Source organism: Petromyzon marinus, chromosome 16, assembly GCF_048934315.1.
Source record: "Petromyzon marinus isolate PM22_M1 ecotype Great Lakes invasive population chromosome 16, UKy_Petmar_22M1.pri1.0, whole genome shotgun sequence".
Lineage (NCBI taxonomy): Eukaryota > Metazoa > Chordata > Hyperoartia > Petromyzontiformes > Petromyzontidae > Petromyzon > Petromyzon marinus.
In genome coordinates, this window is record NC_133682.1 from 6,706,203 (window position 1) to 6,727,536 (window position 21,334).

The following is a 21,334-nucleotide window of genomic DNA, read 5'->3' on the forward strand; positions in this document are numbered from 1 at the left end:
CTGGGTGCCCTCTTCAAACCAAGCGCGTGCCGACTAATCTGGTGAAGAATGTCCAAACAATCCCCATGACTAGCACATGATTGTGGGAGGCCTTCATCCACCAGCGTATTCATGGAGGGCCGTAAATCATAGTATTGCCTTAAGCATTCAGTAAGTTTATTTTAAACTCACATTATTCATAAGCTGTGGTTAACATGGAGTCCGTGCTCTTCAAAAGCTTACAAACAACTTTTTTGGTTGGCGGAGGGGGTGGCATTGGATACAAAGTATCATACTCTTGGAGGTGATTTGTTTCTTTTTTAACTTTATCATTTTTATATCCAGTGGAACGTAAATGCCACCTAGAATCTTATTTATACCGTGGCGAGCACGAGGGCACAAATTACGGACGTTATTAACGCGTGTGGCCCATGGAGTGAAATTTTCAGAAAGTAATGAACCCACTTGGTTACAATAATACTCGCGGAAACCACCAGCCTAAAAGTACCCCCCCCCCCCCCCCCCCACTTGTTATTATCTTAATAGGCACACATTAAACATGAATGAGGCAATTTTCAGCGAGTGCTGTTTTGTGCATCCTGTTTAGGTATAATTCAATAAGGGGGGAGATCAGGCCGCCTTTGAAGAGGCTTAGAAATGGTGAGGAGGCGCGGTTTTGAAAAGACAATGTGAATGCAGGACGTCGCTTGCAAAATCACACGCCACGCAGGACCTGTTTATTAAATGTAGTATTTTAAACGGCCCATCTGGCCACAGAGGCTCATTATAGGGTTGCCACTTCTCAGGTGAAAAAAAAACGAGGCCATATCATGGGAAGAAGAATTTCTCAATATCAGAAGAGGGGTGGGGAGGGGGGGGAGCCCACATATAAATGTATTGTATCGAGCGGTGTATTATTATGCATTGTATCGAGCGGTGTATTATTATGCATTGTATCGAGCGGTGTATTATTATGCAATGTATCAAGCGGTGTATTATGCATTGTATCGAGCGGTGTATTATGCATTGTATCGAGCGGTGTATTATTATGCAATGTATCGAGCGGTGTATTATTATGCATTGTATCGAGCGTTGTATTATTATGCAATGTATCGAGCGGTGTATTATTATGCATTTTATCGAGCGGTGTATTATTATGCAATGTATCGAGCGGTGTATTATTATGCAACTGACAAAACTGGGACTATTAATGTCCCGTGAAGAGTTTCAGATTTCCCAGCACGGCTACCTCTAAAAAGCTCATTGGTCTTAGCTCATTGGCCTCGGAGCCAAGGCCCGGGGAGTCAGGCCCCCTCTCTCTGCCTCGTTTGTTAATTTGCAGACGCTCCCCGACTGCCATTCATTTGCTCGCATGCCGAGCAGCTCGCTTGCGTTTCATGGAAGTGCGAGAGCAAGCGCTGTAATTTTAGGCGGCGGTAATGAAAGCTGTCAAAGAATCGGTCTGTCAGCCTCAGCCCAGGCCCAAATTAGTGGCATTCATTTGCTGGTCCCGGGCAGAGTGGTTATAGTGGCCGTGGGGAGGGATGGGGGAGGAGGAGGGGGAGCATCGGGGAGGGGAGAGGCAGGGGAGCGGTAGAGTTGGCAGCCGGGAGGGGGCTGGCATGTCGGGGCGGGAGATCGGGAAAATGAGGCGCTCGGAAGATGATAGTTTATTTTATTGCTATTTTTTTTCACGCGCGACAGAGAGCAGGAGAGAAATGGGAGGAACACATCGTGCAATCTATGAGTTTAATTATAGAGAGCAGAGCTGCAGGTAATAGTGGCCATTCATTCCTCTGCATTAGCTTTTTTTGGCATATCCGCTTTTCTGGCAAAAAAAATAATTCCAAAGTGCTTTTTACTCATAGCAACACGCACACAAGAGCACAGTGCTTGGGAGGGATTAACTTTCAATAACATAACACTATGTTACCCAATAACGGTGATTATAATTCAGTGGCAGCATTTATACATTCTTTTAAGAAAATTAAACTCGGACTTTGACGGGAAATGTGACTGCTGTGTAGATATGCATCGCTAATTGATGTTTAGTTGGAAGCGCAGAATGGCCGCTGAACATGTCATTGCATCTGCATAATGGGACAGAGCCCTCTGTTAAAACTGTTGCTAATTAGCATTTAAATGATTCCATTTAATTGCAAATGGCAATTGACCCAGCCAAAGCTTCAGAGACCAATCAATTATGGCCATTTAGGTTTGAGTTAATTTGGGCGGGGTGTGGATGGTGTTTACAAGTGGGGCACGGTTATCTCATCGGGACAATATCGGAGGGAGGGGTGGCTCCTTTGGCAACCAATTGATTTGACTGGCAACCATGAAACATTGTAAATTAAGCATAAACTTTAATGTAATGAATAAAGAAAAGGCTGTGTAAATAATTGAAAGTTGATTCATGACTTTTAAGATAGCTGTATTATTATTAAAGCATTACTTAAGTAGCTTTAAATAACGTAGGGGGGGAAAAAAATCGCAATCTTTTTTTATAGCGTCAATAATTTAATGATGGATATAATTAATTTTGGGTACACATTTTCGTGAATTTTTGTATTTATTGTGAGAAAAAAATCGCATTTCGCATATTTTATTTCCACGTCCAATAGCCTGTTTTCCATCACGCGGGTGTTTCCTGCCCTTAACTACTTTAATATTTAACGCGCAAATAAGGTATACGGCTCGTAATTATTGCTGACGATTGCGATGGTTGAGGACACCGTAATTTCCCCGCGACAATAAACGCACGGCCTGTCGACAATCTTAAGCTCTAATAAATAACTATCACTTTTTGAAGTGTGAAATATTGCCGGCGTGTGCGCGGCGGCGGCGGTATTTATCAAAAAATATATTAAAATATCCGCTGCATATAATTAACATGCATCTCTGGGTGAGCGCTTTTTTGAGATGGTGAGATTTATTAGTCTTTGCGATAATTTTAGTTGCGCGTATGCATGAAATGTGAGTGCCTTCCATCAGGTAAATAACTCAGATTAGACGGGCACGGGGCCGCGTCCCATTTCTGCATATGCCAAGCGTTTGCAGAGTTATGAATTTAGCCCCCGTCATTAATATGCCTAATAAAATATTAATCACACAAATGGATTTACATCTGAAGTAATGTTCCAAATTGGCGTAATCAGAGCATAAGGACTGCTTTAATGGCTTAAGAGATATAAAATAGGACGAAACTGTAATTAAACATTAAAATCAACCGGATAAAAATTAAACATTTATTTCGTCATCATTGTCCAACCATATCCGAGCTGACGTAATGGGTAAAGTACAGTGATGTTAATTGGATGTAATGTTTAACTTGGTGCACCATGCCCCGGTAGGGTTCGTTTTAGTGTTGGGATGGTTTTGTGGCAAAAACTCCTCCCAAGGTGCACGTTAATATTTTATCGCATACAATTCGGTCAAAAATGTTCCCATTCGGCTGCTGATGCCTCCTTCCCGTTTTTTCTCCATCCCTTCCAAAAGACTAAATCTGTCATTTAAATCAGAAGCTATTTGTCAGTCGCTTGAACGGTGATTGCCTGCAGTGGCACTGTCGTGTTTGTTACACTTAAATAAGATTTAAGATGCCGTGGTTTACATTTTGTATGCACAGAAGTGGTTCTCTCTCTCGCTCTCTCGCTCTCATCCATGACTTCCAGGTGCTGGCGTTGTCTGAAGCGCCTCACTTCGGCAGAGTTTGCTCCCCCGGCTCGCAAAACCGTATCTGCGGTGGGAGGCAGCGATCCCTGGATATGCGTCGCCTCCTCATTGAAGACGTATCAACGCTTCCGCGCCGCAACCATCAGGTCGCGCGCTCCACATCAGTCTAAGTCTGAGCGCGTGTGGGCCTCTTTGGCTGTGCCCTTTTTTGGCTGTCAGTTGGCTTTGTATTGTCTCTCTTTCGCCCTCCCTCTCTTTCTCTCTTGTTGTCCGATGTTTATTCTTTCTCTCTTGTTGCCCGATGTTTAATTGTCGACCAGGAATTGGCGTTTAATTGTCTCTCTCTCTCTTTCTTTCACTCTGTTTTTGTTTGTTATTTCTCTCACTCTCCAATGTGTCTTGTTCTTTCGTTGTCGTCCCCTAACATCTTACGTCCCTGAATGCAATGGGCATACTTTTTTTCCGCTCAAATATTGTCTAATCCTGATGTGTTGTTGCTCCATTCATCAAGCATGTTCTCCATTCATCTTCATCATCATCCGTGGAAACTCCACTGCTGGATGAAGGCCTTTCCATCTAGCACCTGCACACGAGTTTATTTCATCCCCCCCCCCAGCCACCACCACCACATCCCCCGATAGGCGCATTCTCTATTGATTTTGCTAGAATTGTGCTTTTAAGATTCTCGTGTTTATGATGCACAATATTAGAGCCCACAGGCTACGGTGCTCACATGGGCACGACGCATTCCCAGCAGTTTTTGAATCATTTTAATATGCACCTCCCTTCGTGCTGTAGCGTGCATTAATGTCACGTGACCTAAGTATATCACTTATATTAACTTTCTTTTGCATGCGCTCTCTCTCTCCCTCGATTAAGTGTTCCCCAATGCTATGAATACATGGCCATTATAACGACCCATAAATTAGATTCAAGGGCCATTTCGGGGTGGGGCGACTCTGTAAGTGCGGGGGTCTGGGAGGTGAAGACTAAGCCACGGGTCGAGGCAAGTTTTAGTCTTTGTTGATTTTGAGCCATAAAGAACGAGACAAAGTCAAGCAACAATGGAGCAGTGAAAGGAAGGCCGTTGCTCCTGAATGTGTTGGCTTAATTTATGCAATACAAATGCACAGTTTAACTTGGAGTTTAGCACATAATGCAACTGCGTCTCAACGTACTGGAACGCATTTTGTGATGGATTAGAGCGACAGGATGACGTTTTGGCGTTTTTGAGGTAGGGTGCCGCTACTGGTAAAATTATTTCATCCCAGACTTCTAAACCACTGCCAGTACATTTTCTTTGGCCTCCATCGCCACATCAGCCGAAATGCGCCCGCGTCTCCTCAAGAGCGAGAGCAAGGTTGAGCTTGGTTTACACTTGGATGGGTGACCACTCGTGTTTGCCGGGTGTCATAGGCGCGGTGCTGTAGGCGTGGGGGCTGCGACGTGTGGCCAGGAGTTGGCAGTGATGAGCGTCACCCCCCCTCCCCCTCTTATGCGTGGTGGTTTTTCTCTGGGTTCTCCGGTTTCCTCCAACGCAGAGCCAAACTCTCATTCATGGAATTGGCCAAACATCATCCCAATGTTGCAGGGAACCTCATGCAACAAGTCTTGAGACTCAGCGAGGCTTGCCTTCCATACATTATTTAGACGCATGATGGTGATGATGACGATTATTAATGTTGCTTCAAAATTGCGCGGTGTAAAACCTGGTATCAAAAGCGCACAATGGGTTGACCAACCATCATAACCTCTTTGTGATTGTGTCTAATCACAGTGACATACCTTAGACCACACAATACTGAGAACGATTGTTTAAGGGCGGTTTATAAATTGTAATTATTATTATACTGTTTTATAGCCACGGCGTGTCCTGCCATAGCACCGTATTACACCGCTGTTGTGCAGATTGGCAAAGTGCCGTTTTTAGGTTTGTGTTTTACATGTTTCTCTACATAATTCATTAATTCGCGTGCTTTATTTATAACCAGGTGAGAGCCATTTGAGGGCAAACGTCTCCCTCTCACAAAAGAGCCCTCGGTTAAAAAGACGCGTGCGGCATGAGGGAGAGAAAATCAAAGCGTGAAACAATGGGGAGAGAGCCACTAAACGGTTGGGGCAATCTTGGCATTTTCAGCGCAAGATTCACAATCAATAATTGTAAATCATAACAGGAAAAAAACACACCGGATGAAGGCCTCCACACACCTTCTGGCGATGGGGTTTGATTGACCATACTTCACCATTTTGGTCACAGTTGGTCGATGAAAGAAAGATCCCGGCTCTGCTCACGGCCAGTTCAGATATCACTCGCCCACTGATGTTATTCAAATTGGCAAAAGATAAACACTTAGCCAAATTTAGGAAAACTCCAAATGGGGAACACGTGTTTTTAGCACAGTCTGTTCTCCAACGTGCGTCATGGCATCTGTGCCACACGGAAGATATAGCTTTAATCGAGTGCGGAATCTAAAGTTAACAACTGAAAATTAAAGCAGCGTTAATGCCACACAGCAGAGAGCAATGCCAGGCAATAACCTGCAAGAGGAATAATGAACAGTGAGGTTTTTATTAATGCAACTCGGAGACCCTGAAGCCACATAACACGGGGCCGTGTAATTTGAGTTAATTTCCTTCTCGTACCTCACACGATTACCAGTCGAAGGCAATAAACAGACATAAGTACGGGGCCCGTGGACACGCTGCAAAGTAACTACCGTTGGATGTAGCTGTCTGATCTTTTTCAGATTGTGCCACGTGCTGTCCGGCAAAATGTCCTTCCTGAAGAAGCTCCCAGCACGTGGGCGAAAACGTCGGACATCATTCCGAACAACGCGCGGGGTACAAGCTGAACACACATTGGAGGCTTACGCAGCACAGCCTAAATGAATATGTTTACGCAGCAGCATTCTTTAAACGTGCTGTAACGGGCAAGGCGGTTCGGAAATTATCGCCTTTCCTTGCGCAAGTGCGTGCTACGGATAGCAATGAAGAAAAGGAAGGTAAATTGATCATTACAATTACGTGTTCTCATTTCCTTAAATATGTTCCAGTTGAGGTTGGAGTCTGAACCAGTGGACGGTTTCAGGAATAGTCTGGCGAAGATCTGAAATGCTTCCTGTGAATGATGCAAGCTGGCGGTGCCACGTTGTAATTTTCCCAAAATGAACAACAAGATGAAACTATTTTGTTTAATAACGTTGCCTTGAAAGGAAATTATATAGTGGGTAACATTTGTGGGTCAAGGGTTATTGACGAATGCGGATTTATTGTATACACCTTAATATGGCACTGCCAGCTTGCATGGTCCTCTGGGCCATTGGCCGAAATATCACCTGTTATACATTTGTTTTCCTTTAAGGCCACAGTGTCATTGACGAATGTGTTGAGTTGTATCGTTATTTGTGCTTTGTGCACCACTGCCGACAGTGTGACCAAATAATTTGTTTCGTTTTTTCAATAGAGGTAAAAATTATCTCCCATAATTCCCTTAAAGAAGGAAGCTACCTACCTGCCTACCCACCTAATGATCTACCTTACCTACTCACCTACCTACTGAAATACCTGCCTGCCAGCCTAACTGCATGGCTACCTGGCTGCCTATCTAACTACATTCTTAGCAATCTGCCTACCGACAGCTTTTATGCCTATCTGCCTGCCTACCAACGTACATACCCACCGAATTACATATCTACCTGCCTCCCTAAGCACCTACCTGCCTGACTATCTGCATGCCTATCTGCCTAACTGCATTGTCTATCTTCCTATGTGATCAATATTTGTATTTCTTCAACATACATACACACTCACCCACTCACCCATACACACACTCACCCACTCACCCATACACACTCACCCACTCACCCATACACACACTCACCCACTCACCCATACACACACTCACCCACTCACCCATACACACACTCACCCACTCACCCATACACACACTCACCCACTCACCCATACACATACTCACCCACTCACCCATACACACACTCACCCACTCACCCATACATACACTCACCCACTCACCCATACACACACTCACCCACTCACCCATACACACACTCACCCACTCACCCATACACACACTCACCCACTCACCCATACACACAGTCACCCACTCACCCATACACACACTCACCCACTCACCCATACACACACTCACCCACTCACCCATACACACACTCACCCACTCATCCATACACACACTCACCCACTCACTCATACACACTCACCCACTCACCCATACACACACTCACCCACTCACCCATACACACACTAACCCACTCACCCATACACAGACTCACCCACTCACCCATACACACACTCACCCACTCACCCATACACACTCACCCACTCACCCATACACACACTCACCCACTCACCCATACACACACTCACCCACTCACCCATACACACACTCACCCACTCACCCATACACACACTCACCCACTCACCCATACACACACTCACCCACTCACCCATACACACACTCACCCATTCGCCCACTCACACACTCACCCACTCACCCATACACCCACTCACCCACTCACCCATACACACACTCACCCACTCACCCATACACACACTCACCCATACACAGACTCACCCACTCACCCATACACACACTCACCCACTCACCCATACACATACTCACCCACTCACCCATACACACACTCACCCACTCACCCATACACACACTCACTCACCCATACACACACTCACCCACTCACACACTCACCCACTCACCCCCGCACTTCTGATTGGCACGATTGGTTACATACGGTACGAAAAAAGTTCAACATACATACATAACATATTAGTTTCGTATATTTATACATTTAGCTCCGGGACCGCTGACACGCGCACGCAGACGGGATTTGAAGGGGGTCAAAAAAGTCCCCTCCATGGACCACGCATGCTCACCGTGCGAGGTTGCACGCAAAAAATGTGCACGCAGTGGAAACGGTATCATCATCATCATCACCATCTCGTGGAATTGCGCCAATTCCATCTCTCTCTCCCTCCCGCACGCGCTCTCTCCCGCTGTCATTCCTCGCGGTGCTGACGTAGCAACTCCAAAAAACTTTACGTGCGGAAGAAAAGAATACAACAGCAAAAGGATATAGGCGCGCGTGTGCGCGAGCATCTGAAGGAATTAACGAAATCTCCGAGGCGAAGGGCACTATGCGAAGCAGCAGTTGCCTCCTCCTCCCGCGCTGCCAGTATTCCCAGGTTAATTACACTTTGATGAGTTGATGAGCACGGCCGCCCCCTTCAGAGTCCCGGGGATGAGCAACGGCTTTAATAGCCACATTGAACCGTCAGCGCAGCCGCCGGGGACCTTGTTATGAGGCCGACCTCGAAGGGTGACCTCAGCGCGTTCAGCCTGGTCGCTAAATCCCTGCGTCCCACGTGCGTGCGTGCGTGCGTGTGCGCGCACGTGCGTGCGAGCGATCCACAGAGCTGGCCTCCTTTTGTTGCGAGTGAGCCCGGACGTAGGATTTATTTTTCTTCTAATGTCGCCCCTCCGGTGTGTGCGTGCGTACGTCAATGCCGCACTCTGGCAGACGCGTCCGTGGCCGTCCACATGGCCACGTGCGCTCCGAAGTGTGCTGCTGGGGTTTGACCTGAATTGCTGCCTGATCGTGCCTGAAATTTAAAGATGTAGATGTTAGGAAGTGTATTTCGGTGAAAACCCAGTGGATACAGACGTGTCAGGCTGCACAAGTCAAGATGGGCCCCTGCAGCAGCTGAAGTGTGTTTCGCAGGGCCTCTCAATATTGAAGGCGAAATCCCATAGAAGCCCAACTTTTTTGTTTTAAGGACAATGTACCACACGGATGTCTTCAGAAAGTCTACGGTGTATATTAAAGCTTGCGTACGTACTCACGTGGGTCTACGTTTGTTCAGTTCCTTCATCCCGCCTAGGGATTACACTCATCGGTGACCTCTCACATGGTCTTAAATATGCATTGAAATTTATAAGCGCAATCAATCACTCAATAGCTTTATTCAAATCGGCGTGAGAGCCCATTGAGACTAAACGTCTCTTTTTTAAGGTAGACCTGGATCTTGAAAGAAAATCCAGTGAAGACCAAAATAAAATATTAACCAATAATGAAACTTACCTTAAATTAGAACTCATTATCATCATAAACAGCAGCCGTAATTAATAAATGGATGAAGGCCTCCACAAGCCTTCATCCATCTCTCACGCTCCTGCAATGAAAGATCAAACCGACCCCTGCGCATGAGCAGATTTCATTGATCCATCTCCACGACCCATGAAGAAAGTACCAAAGTACATACAGTTTGAGTCGGACAAAGTTATTCACAGCATTATGAGATCGTTTGCGTAATATTAAGCCAATTAAAAAAAACGAGCATCAAGTTTAAAATAGAACCAAAGATTTCAGTAAAATACGTTGAACATTTTAAATTAGGTTACAAGCATTGGCTCAAAAGCACGCACTTTTGTCCTAGCAATGAGTCAATTAGTCAATTGAAATCTGACTGGGAAGTCATTTTTTTAAAACATGACAGATGTAATATTATTACGTGGACGAGAAGCATCGTGCTAGATGATGTGGTTGTTGTCAGACTCTAACTTCCCACTTCTGGGCAAAAGTCTCCTCGGTTGCTCCCGTCCCAGCCGTGACCTCTGAACTCTGCAATGACGTCGAGCTGCTGCTACCGCAGTCTCTTCCGCTGTCTCTCCTCCGCTTCTCTTCCCCTCTCTCGGTCTCCACTCCGTCGTGAGCTTCGTCTCTCATCCCTCTCATCAGTTGTTCCCGCGACGCATCCAACCACTTTTCCACTTGAGTTATCTTGCTCTGACACCAGCATCAGTGGCCTTATTCTCTTCCTTGTTTCTTCAGTGCTGAAGCTGTCCCTTCAACTTACTCTTAGCCTACTTTCTTTCAACAAAAGCTACAAAGATACAAGTTGGCATGGAAGAAGAAATAATTTTTAAATGCTCTTGATGTGCAACGTTGGAGATTTTAAACACGTCTAAAGTTGCAAGGGTTGTTAAATCAGTGAGGTACAAGTGTTCCTGCAGGTGACTCTTTGATAATGAATGAACAATTTTCAGCAATCTTGTTGAAACCGTGGCAGCTGCAGCCCACTTTCTTAAATGGCCCCTAACTAAGTGGTATTTACTGCCATTAATGAAGCAAGGGATTGGCACAAACTGTGGTCCACTCTTTGCACTTTCAGCTCCTTTATTAAGACGGCGAACGTAGGAGTGGAGGGTTTTTTTCCGGGCGTGGAATGGCTTTGCTCAATATTCTAATGGAAATGCGTAACCGAGTTTCAGAGATTCTGCACGATAAAAACAAAGGCTGAAGTGGGCATTTTTACATAAAGGATTCACTCCATATAGTTCGCACATTGTTATCAATTTCTTATATCACAGTCACCCTCTTTTTTCCATGCACTTCTGTAGCTACAACGAAATACAATCTCGATTTATAGTGCATCTATATGTGACCGCATCTCGAGATGCTCTACAAAAACGGTGAGCATATTTATTTGATAGAGGCGGGACATGGAAATGAGAATGAAGTTCCAGACAATGGGTGCAGCAGAGGAGCATGAGCGACTTCCCGCTATTCCAAGGTTGACTGGGATTTTTTTTATTACAAAAAACCTTGGTTGCTGAATCACGAGTGAGTTGGATGGGAGTAAGATGAGTGGGGAGAGGAAAGAGAATGTGCATGAAGGGGAGTCGAGTGAGATGAGAGAAGAGTGGTAGCCAGGGGGCGAGTCCAGAGAGTATTTTTCGTGACTTTCCCATCAATTAAAGAGAAACCACTCAATTCTTGAGATACTTTTCAGCGACCAGCCCGATAGAAATGTCAACGGCTCATTTGACGCAAAGAGTAGTTCCTTTATATTTCACAAACGCCAACGTAATAGTTCCCCATTGGCGTTTGCGAGATGCGCATTTAATTCACATGGTCCAGTTAGATGGGATTGCAGGGGGAACGGTGGTGCAGTGGATAGCACCTCGTGCTATGAACCCGGCGAGCTGAGTTCGACTCGCGGCCCCGGCTAACATCAACGGGGAGCGATACCAGAGCTTGCTCCGAGCGCCACCCTGCATCAAGCCACGTTGACCAGCACGGTTGAAGTGTGGTCACGCAATCCTTGTGACCGACGCGGCGTGCGGAGGCCTTCTCCCAGCGATGGAGTTGACGTTGCCGAAGGCTCCAATTTTTTGACTCGAGCTTGCATTGTACTCGAGGCGCAATGTGTTTGTCCGTAACCTTGCCACAACGGCCGCTTTGATCCACATTGATTTCGGATCCATCTACCGTTCTCCCGCTCACGCACCGTTGTGTAAGCGCGCCCCGCGCGTCATTACATGAAGCCGGGGGACATTCGCCGATTTTAAATAGCCCCCCACTCCTCCACGCAGTTTTGTTTTTTTTTAACGGAGCAGAAGCTCGCGAGGCCGCGTTGACAAATCGCAGGGGCTGCGGAGTCCATTTAGGCAACACATCACGCAATCCTGGCCCTGCCTCTCGGACTGCGTGATGTGTTTATTTTCGTCACTTGTTTATGGGCTTTTCCTGTGGCAAGCAGTGCTCTGGGAGGCTCGTACCAGCACTCGATGCCACGCAACGGCAGCGTGTCTCTCCGCGCGGCCGTCTCATTGCATCTATCATCGCGCCCGGGCTCCGCGTCCCGGCACCGGGCCGCCTGTCTCATCCGCTCTTGTCGTGACATTTTTATGGTAAATTAGCGCGCAATAAAGTGCGCTGTCGGGTCTGCAGGACGGGCCCCGCCCCGGACGTCAGCTAACTCAAAATATCGGGATGGAGAGAGACTGCGTGGCCGTGGCCCCTCGACTAAATGAAACTTGAGTTACCGTGACAAGGACGAAAAGCAGATATTTCACTATAATTGCTCCGAGAAGATGTGTAACGGGAGGCTTCCCCACCCACCCCCCCTTTTCTTCCAAGCGTTCAGCCGGGCTCCCACGGCTAAAGGCATTACAGCGGCTCATTGTAATAAATAATTCAAGCACGACGGCCCTACAATGACTAATAAAATAGCATTAGACTTTATTCGGGGTAATGTATTGGTATAATTTTATTCTGCCGTAATAGCCCGGCCTCTGGTGCCCATTTAGTTTGCGCTGTAGTGGCGGGGATTTGAAAGTGTCAGTACCGGAGTAATGGTGAGATAGGTTAATGTGAATAAATGTGTGAACGCCTAATTGCCTGCGAATTTTTTTAACAAAAAATAAAATGCCATGCGGTTTTGAATAATGCAAAACGCTTTTTTTTGTGTACCCGCTCTGCTCTTCACTCAATAAAGTTCGCGGAGAGCCGGAGCTTTCTGAACAAAGGATGTAGTTGTGCCTATCCCCCTCCATCCCCTCCTGCATAGGCGGTGACGAGATGGGGGCGAGGCGCGTGGTGAGCCATGCGTAGCGACGCGTGCGGCTTCGAGTCTGCACATGGGCCGTATTTCTTAAAAGTGGCACCTTGGGAATGACGTGAGCGTGCGGCCACTGCATTGTGTGTAAGCGAGCGCCCAATGTTCACCCGAATGCACGACCGGCAGAAGTGATTTTAACATTAGAAAAAGTAAACACAACCCCTGATCGCTGCACCACCATTTTATTGCATCCGTTCGCAATGTTATAATCTAAGTACAGTAAGATGCAGAAACCTGTGAAATCTGACGTTTGTTGAATCAAGCAATGCGAACAACACGCAGTTATATTTCTAAAAACTTTTGTTTTTGTTTTAGCAGGTAAGGCCCGCTGAGCTACGTGGCTCGTTTGTCAGAAGCGACCTGCCCACAAATGACAGCTCAACGAAGTGGCTTATCGCGTGGAAATGTATGGCAGCCAATTACTGTAAACACGTGACGTTGATTCTAAAATGTGGAAGTAAACTCCGGAGGACCCAGAGAAAAATCCACACGGCCACAGGGAGAACATGCAAACTCCAAATAAACATGCTTATAAAAGGGCAGCCTTGATCTATCCACTGCTGGATGAAAACTTCCCCAAGCCATCGCCAATCCACTTAGCATCTACACACGAGTTTATTTCATCGCTTCACCGCCATGGTGGACCTCCCCTCAAGCTTATTCAGCCCCTTTTGTCTGCCACTCCGTTGTTAGTTTTGACCAGCAAGCCATCATCCCTTGTAGTGATATGTCCAGACACTAATCCATGCACTTCATCTCGCTGTCTCTCGGTGTAATTCCAAGCAGTGCGTCTATTTATCCTCGCAGTAGCTTTTTTGCTGCCCATCAAACAAAGATGGTCGCTGCATCACCCGCTTACCAGGCGCGCTTCTGCGGCCGTCTGGAACGCTCTTCCGATATTAGGAAGCCACTGGCGCTATGCGATTTCAATCTAGATTGAAAACTATTTTTTTATTACAATTGCTTTTTTGTATTCAGTTTGTTGTCCTTCCCCCACACCTTCGATTACCACAGTTGGCTACGTTCTGTGCGAAAGAAGATCAATATACATATACACGCGACTTTGGGCTATTTTCAGCTGCTGCTTATTTAGTTTGTCAGTGTCTACATTTTGAATCACGTCACACGGTGGATATTGTGCACCGATTTGACAACGTTCTTCTTCGTACACGTTTGGTGTCTTGTTTTCCTTCGTCAAATTCATTTTTTTCCAAAAGGAGCTCCAACCTGATCACCTTCACCTATATATTTCATCAGCTTCATCCTAGATCTGCCTAAGCTAAACATACACTATTCAAGGACACAAATTACCCTGGTCACGCGTCTTCTGCAAGGGGTTTTTTTCCAGTTGTCACCTCGAGCAGTTGTTTTGTTGAGCGAACTCGCAGTTACGTGACTCTTCCTTTGCTCAAGTTAGCCTCGCATCCTTCATCAACTTCTTACGTTTCATTCGTGATTCATTTTTGAGGTCAGATTGCGAAAGTTAAAGGTGTCTCGTAGAGCCCTCCTCCACCCGACACGGCCGACTGGTGAGCAATCCAAACACATTCAACTAATTTCACTCGCGTGATCTGAACACAAAAATTACGAAATTGATTGCCATATATTTGAAACATTGACTACCGTATAAATAACCCAAGCAGAGATGGGCACCCATTGTCATTAATATGCATTAATGTATCCCCCCCCCTCCCCCACATCGCTCAATAAGAGCTCACAAGTGATGCCATCACATCTACCCCTGTACTTAAAGAACGAAGCAGGAGGATTTTTCCATACATCTGGCCGTCGCCTGATGAAACTAGTTGTAATGACTGGTGAAACGTCGTACTCAGATTGTAAATGTTGTGGATTTGCTCTCCAACACACCGGTGTTGCTGTACTAGTAACGAATTGGCCACGTTCTGTTTACGTGACAAACCTTACGAATTAACTGTGTTGGGTGGTGATGGGTTTAACGACACATTTATATTTTGATGCAATCTAACCAAAAAAACTGTATTATGGATGGTATTGGTCACGAAAGCCTACGTGTTCGACTTACCAATTACGAATCGTGATAACGATTTGCCAGCGCGTTAAATCCCTACGCGTCAAGCTACAGCCGCCCGTATGAAGCAAACACTGAAAAAATGTTTACGACAATTCACGGGCAAGACGAAAAACAAAGGTCGCGCTTTTAAACGTGCGATTTAAGCAGAACTTTTTTTCCACAAAGCCTCTGATTCGGGCGTTGTCCCATCAGGTGGGATTTTGTTAGTGGTGGCACATTTATATTTTAGACACACGTTTTTGTACATTTTTATTAGAGATTAAAATTGAGTGTTTCTTGGGAAACGGTGTGTTTTATCACTGCCGCATTTTATGACTGATCTTGCACTTTTTTTTTTATTCCTGACTTAGCTCAACATTTTTTTAAAGATACATTTAATATTTGAAATTAAATAATTTCTTACCTTTTTTTACATGTATTCATTCGTATTCTATTTTTTTTCCTCTGTTATGTCTGCCACGGAAACGGTGTGGGCTTTTTGTTATTGATGAAACCCGACTTCAGAGCTTCTTAGCTCACAGGGTTCTTCAAACTCAACTGAACTGGAACCTGAACAATGAGCGTTCAGATTTTGCTAACGCTCTCCCGATCTATCTCCGAGTCACTCCATCTCGCACATACCCCCCCCTCCCCCCTCCCGATGCGTCTGTCCATCAGCGGGCAGAGCTCGCACGCGGCTCGGGGAAATGTACCGGGCCAGGAAGGTGGTGGGTTCTCTCCGGTCTGCCGTGAAAAAGTACAGAATTAAAAAAAAATTGTTCTTTATAGTTTCGCTTGCGAACGACACACTCCTTCGTTTTTATTTCCTGAGGCAACGCAGGTATGGGTTCAATTTCCAGGCAAAAGCTTTGCAGAAATAATGGATTCACCGTGCCACGCGGGTTTTATTTATTTTCCAGGTAGACCATTGTATTACCGTTATTGTTGCACTAATTTAACCACCACCACCAACCACTGCAAGCCAATCCATGTCCCTCTCGCGTATTCTTCCCTTGCCCTGTTCCCGCCTTGGAATTCCGTCCCACCGTCTTCTTTTCACAGGTTCTTATTATCTCGCTTAATTCAAGAATCTTAACTTTGAATCGATTACGCCTTAAGGTGTGCTGTTTGTTTCTGGCCGTTTGCTCAATAACAGGTGATGGGGTTTTTTTTTTATGCCACAGGCCCTTATTTGCATTTCAGAATTTCAGAGAGAATAGAAAGCGTTTTTAATACACGAACAAAACAAAAACTACCACTGTCCCCCATTAGCTTTGCGGCGAATTAATTAAAGAAATGAATTACAGAAATTCATTCACTGCCGCGAAGTAGCCGCAGACAACGGCAGCGCTCGTGAGAGGCGCGCGCGCGCGCCTGCTCTGCCAGCATCCATTTCTCTTATGTCGCGAATTTGCACCGCGACCCGACGAAAAATCCATACCGCTGCCTTAAACAATACCGAATCATCCCGTCGCGTGTCTCCGTTTGTCGTCGCGGATACGCCGGGCCTTTTAAGAACGTAGGCCGCTTTTTATGAGCCGCGGCGACTGCGGCGGATTTATTTTTTGTTTGTGGCTCGATCGGCCGCGATCGGAAATGGGGCTTCTTAATCTCCATCCCTCGACTCCCCCTGCGAGCGCTCCACACGCCCCCACTGCCACCGCGGTGCATACACCTTTTGTGTGTGTGTGTGTGGACTCGGCCCCGTGTTTCTCCCAGGGTCACAGGCTTTATATTGTTTTCCATCCGTCTCCCCGACACAAATTGGAAATTCTGCACCCTTAACAAATGAGGTGGCGAATCAGAAGTTATTAGGCCATATTTTTTACGTGCCGGCTTGGCTGGGCGCTCTTTGCTGACCCGTCGCTCCCCGCTGAATCGCCGGTGTTTACAGCTGATGCGATTTGGCGATATGAGAGCAGACATAATCGCCACCACCCGTAAACCTTTCCTTATGCGAAATTCCCGGTGAAGGCGAAGTGGTGGGTGGGGTGGGGGAGCGAGGAAAGAGCGACGCAGCCAATTTGATTTAAAAATATATATGTACATTTACTTACCATTGTGGAACAGCATATTTCCACCGTTTTATTTATTGGCTGATTTATTTTGTTGTTGTTGTTGTTGTTTTGGTGTTTGTGTCATTGAATATGTTATATAAAATGTTGCCCGACACTTCTTTAAAATAATTTAGAAGAGAGTAATAGCTGATGCTCTATCGCTGTCGAGAGTAAAGAGGCACATTTGTTTACATTTTCATCCTTACGCTGCATACACATCTATACACATACACATGTACACATCCGCACACCACCCAATGTTTGACTACACGGAGAGTAAAGTGAAACACAATCATGAATATCAGCCCTTTGTCAAGTTCACTGCTGGATGAAGGCCTCGCCCACCTTGTGTCGGACATTTGGATTGTTTCGCCATACTTCACCGCGCTGGTCAAGTGTGGGTTAGCGAAGGAGGTGCCCAGGGCCACTTCAGATATCGCTCACCACACTGACGTTAGCCACGGACGGGAGTCAAACTCACAGCCGTAGCTGGGTGCACGGCATAGTTGCTTAAACTATTACATCACCACTCACTCCCCCTGCATCCCACAGATAAGACAAAGATTACCCCCCCCCCCCCCCTTAAAAGCCTGAACAGACGTTTGGGGGGAAATGTGCTGTTCGCGAGTCACGCCGATGAAGACCAGCACGGCACACGAGGGGGTGGGTGGCCAGCAACCACGCCTGTCCGCCTTTGTCTCCCTCGTGGCGATGTTTGCACGCCGCACCAGGTACTCAGTTGAGGCTGAGTCGACATATAGGGGAAGCCCAGGATCGGTTTAGGTAATCGTCACTGGTGTTGGCCGTGAACGGGAATCGAACTCGGGACGCCTGGTGCATTGCGCAGCGCGCAAACGGCTGCACTCGATCCCCCCAGATACACACAGACACAAATGTTCACCATCCAGGTAAGAACCCACAGAGATACACGTACCTGTCTGTGAGTGAGCAATAAAGTGTCACAGCATGTAAATAAGATATGGGGACGGGGGGGGGCGAGGTTGGATGCGTGCGTGAACGGTACAACAAATGATCCACTGCGTCCTCCAGAGGGAAACGTATCACTCCGCGTAAGAAAGTAAACAAACATGCGTTTGTTCTCTCATCCCCTTTACTGCGCGTAAAGGGGATGAGAGAAAGGGTTTGGAGGGTGGGTGGGTGGTTGGGTGAGGGGTGGGGGGGTTTGCGGAAACACAAACGCATTCTCACGCAGGTGCGGTAACTACGAATAATTATCCGTAGCCCCGAGGCTCGGTCTCGGTGCCGCGGACTGCTGCTGCTGCTGAGTCGGGTGGTCACGCGGGCGCGCCGCGCGTGTGTCACTTGCAGGCACCGCGATCGTCGAGGTGCTCGCTGCTCCACAGCTGTCGCCGAGGAGCAAGCGGGACCCTTCGCCCTTTACTGCTGCTGCTGCTGCTGCAGCCTTTGCACCCCTTTGGTTCTCGATCGTTAAAAAAATAGAAAAATATGTATAATGTTAATAAATACCATGGGTTTTATGAGATAAATTAGTTGTACTCACGTGGCCGTGCTTAATTTGTGTTTCGATGATTTTTCCTTAAAAAAATATATATGGCCATGTCTCGTGCACCCCGATAGGTTAAGAACCCCTGCCGTAGAGAAACTCCCCCCCCCCCTCCTCCCACTGTGCCATATTTGTCCGTATTCCGTGAAAAGTTTTGCCAAATTACGGATCTGGCGATCCGCCGTGGATCGTCGCCGTTCCACGCTTGCCAATCTTGTCTGATCAAGCACAAATGTATTTGTTGTACACGCTGCACGTGCCCGATGATTTCGAAACGTATACCACGCGACGCAGAGGAGCACTGATGCAATCTTTTTGCACAGGAGCGAGCACATGTGGTGCATCTGGCAGTCATGTCAGTCGGTTAACCGGTGACACCTGGAATCTGTACCGTCAACTGACAGTGAGCCTTCGACACTTCACGCGGCCTCTGAGTGCACCTAGCCTGGCACAAGCGCTGTGGTGGCATCACTGTCACTTAATGGCAAATGTCAGCTGTTGTTGTGTACATGTATGCCCCACGTAACGTGTGTGTGTGTACGTTAGCAAGGTGGAAAAAAATGGGGAGCACATAGAAAGTTAATTTGCAATCATCTCAATCAGTTAACCTCTACCACATCTTGCCAGCGAGCCTTAAACACTTCGCGTGGCCTCAAAGTTGACACGTAGCCTGGCACAAGCACTGCACGGCGACATCACCGCCACTGAGTAGCGAATGGCAACTCTTGTCCCAAATAACGTAGTCATAGACAACACTCATTCAAACTGCGATGCCTTGTGCGTGCGTGTGCATCCCACTTGATGTCAAGCTTAGAGTGCTGATTCAAATTAAGATCCCGTGTTTGCGTGCATGCTTGTACTATGTGTGTACCACATGATGTAGAGAGTCTTCATTCAAATTATCTGAATATATTAAAATACCTAATTCAAATTAATTAACGAGACTGTGTGTGTGTGTGTGCTTGTGTGTGTGCGTGTGTGTGTACGGTAGTGTGGGGGAGCGGTGGTGTAGCGGTTAGCGCGTTGCGCTACAAACCTGGCGACCCGAGTTCGATTCCCGCTAACGGCCAACACCAGTGACGATTATCTGAACAGGTCGTGAGCCTCCCCCAGGTCGACTCAGCCTCAAATGAGTACCTGGTTCGCTGTGTAATCATCGCTACTAGGGAGATAACGGCGGCCAGGCGTGGTTGTAGGTCTTCCCGCCCCATCTTGTGCCGTGCCGGCCTTCATAGGTGCTTGCTAACAGCACTTACCCCAAACAGCCTCCTCAAACTCAACCGGGGGAATCTTTGTTTTGTGTGCGCGTGCCGAATTAATTTTAACCCTTCACGCGAGACATGCTGAGCGTTCACCAGGTTCGCGCGGCGTGTTACCAACTTAATCTCTTAAGATTATTCGAAAGGAGGTAAAAATGGCCTACTCAAAAAGACGCACCGTTACCCAAGGTGGCTTGCAGGAGACAGGACGGGTTTGGTAACTCGGTGCTGGGATTCGGTGGCTTTTGACCTCAAATAGCCACCGCTTCAATCGCGACGCAAACGTGAGCTTTGAACGTCCAAGACGCGGTCGGCTCAGGCGAGGTGAGAACATTCCCTGAGAGAGAGAGAGAGAAAGAAAGTAAGTAAAAAAAATTGGGTTTCGGGGCCAAATTTCTCCTCACTTTAATTGTTTTTTTCTGGGGAATACATTTTTTTTTTGTTGAGGCAAAAAGAATACGTAGCATTCCCTTGTTGGGGCTCTAGGTTTTCCACATTTGATTTCGGAGGGAGCACCTTCAGCGAAAAACGCATTACTGTAATTGCGTGTTCAGGTGTAAGGGGAGAGTGTTCCGCAGTTGAGTTCTTCCAGGTGCATTGTTCGGCATTTCAATGAGAGCTCCGGTTCCCGGCTTTTCCGAAATCCGTACCTCCTCTTCCGCTCCCCCGATTAGTTTCTGCAGCGTTGTGCGGCGGTCGTTTCAGTTTCTTCTGTCTGCCACACAGGGAATGCATTTCAATAATGTGGCAATGGCTTGTTTTGGATGCGTGTTTGTAAGAAATACTTGTGTTATTGCTTAGTTGTGCGCGTGTGTGTGTGTGTGTGATGTTGTGTGTGGGGGAGCGGTAGTCTAGCGGTTAGCGCGCTGGGCTACGAGCCCCGTTACCCGCGTTCGACTCCCTGCTCACGACCAACACCACAGTGACGAGTGTCTGAACCGGTCCTGCGCCTCCCCTAGGTCGACTCAGACTCAAATGAGTGCCTGGTGTGGTGTGTGACAACATCGCCACTCAGGAGACAAAGGCTGCCGGGCGTGGTGTGCCGTGCCGGCTTTCATAGGGGCTCGCAAACAGCACTTGCCCCAACGGTCTGTTCAGGATATACGGAATTTGTGTTTGTGTAATGTGTACAGTAGTTGTGGCTGTGAGTGTTTGTGTCAGTCATCTCAGTCAGTTAATCCATTACATCTGTTTCCCATGACCTGCCAGCGAGCCTTCAACACTTCACGTGGCCTCAACGTGCACATAGCCTGGCACAAGCGCCGTGGTGACGTCACCACCACTTAGTGACGAATGGCGGTTGTTGTGTGTCTTTTGTTGTGTATGTGGCTGTGTGTGGTTGCGCATGTGCGAT

At 47.0% G+C, this 21,334-nt stretch overlaps 1 long non-coding RNA gene across 1 annotated transcript in view; it reads left to right on the top strand.

Annotated features, from left to right (window-relative positions):
* LOC116942925 (uncharacterized) overlaps positions 1 to 19,656 on the top strand; it is a 143,434-nt gene extending 123,778 nt beyond the window's left edge. The window contains exons 3-5 of the long non-coding RNA XR_012941815.1: positions 3,651 to 3,797; positions 6,399 to 6,492; positions 18,526 to 19,656. This is a non-coding gene — a long non-coding RNA (uncharacterized LOC116942925). The remainder of the gene's footprint in view (positions 1 to 3,650; positions 3,798 to 6,398; positions 6,493 to 18,525) is intronic.
* The last annotated feature ends 1,678 nt before the right edge of the window (positions 19,657 to 21,334 follow it).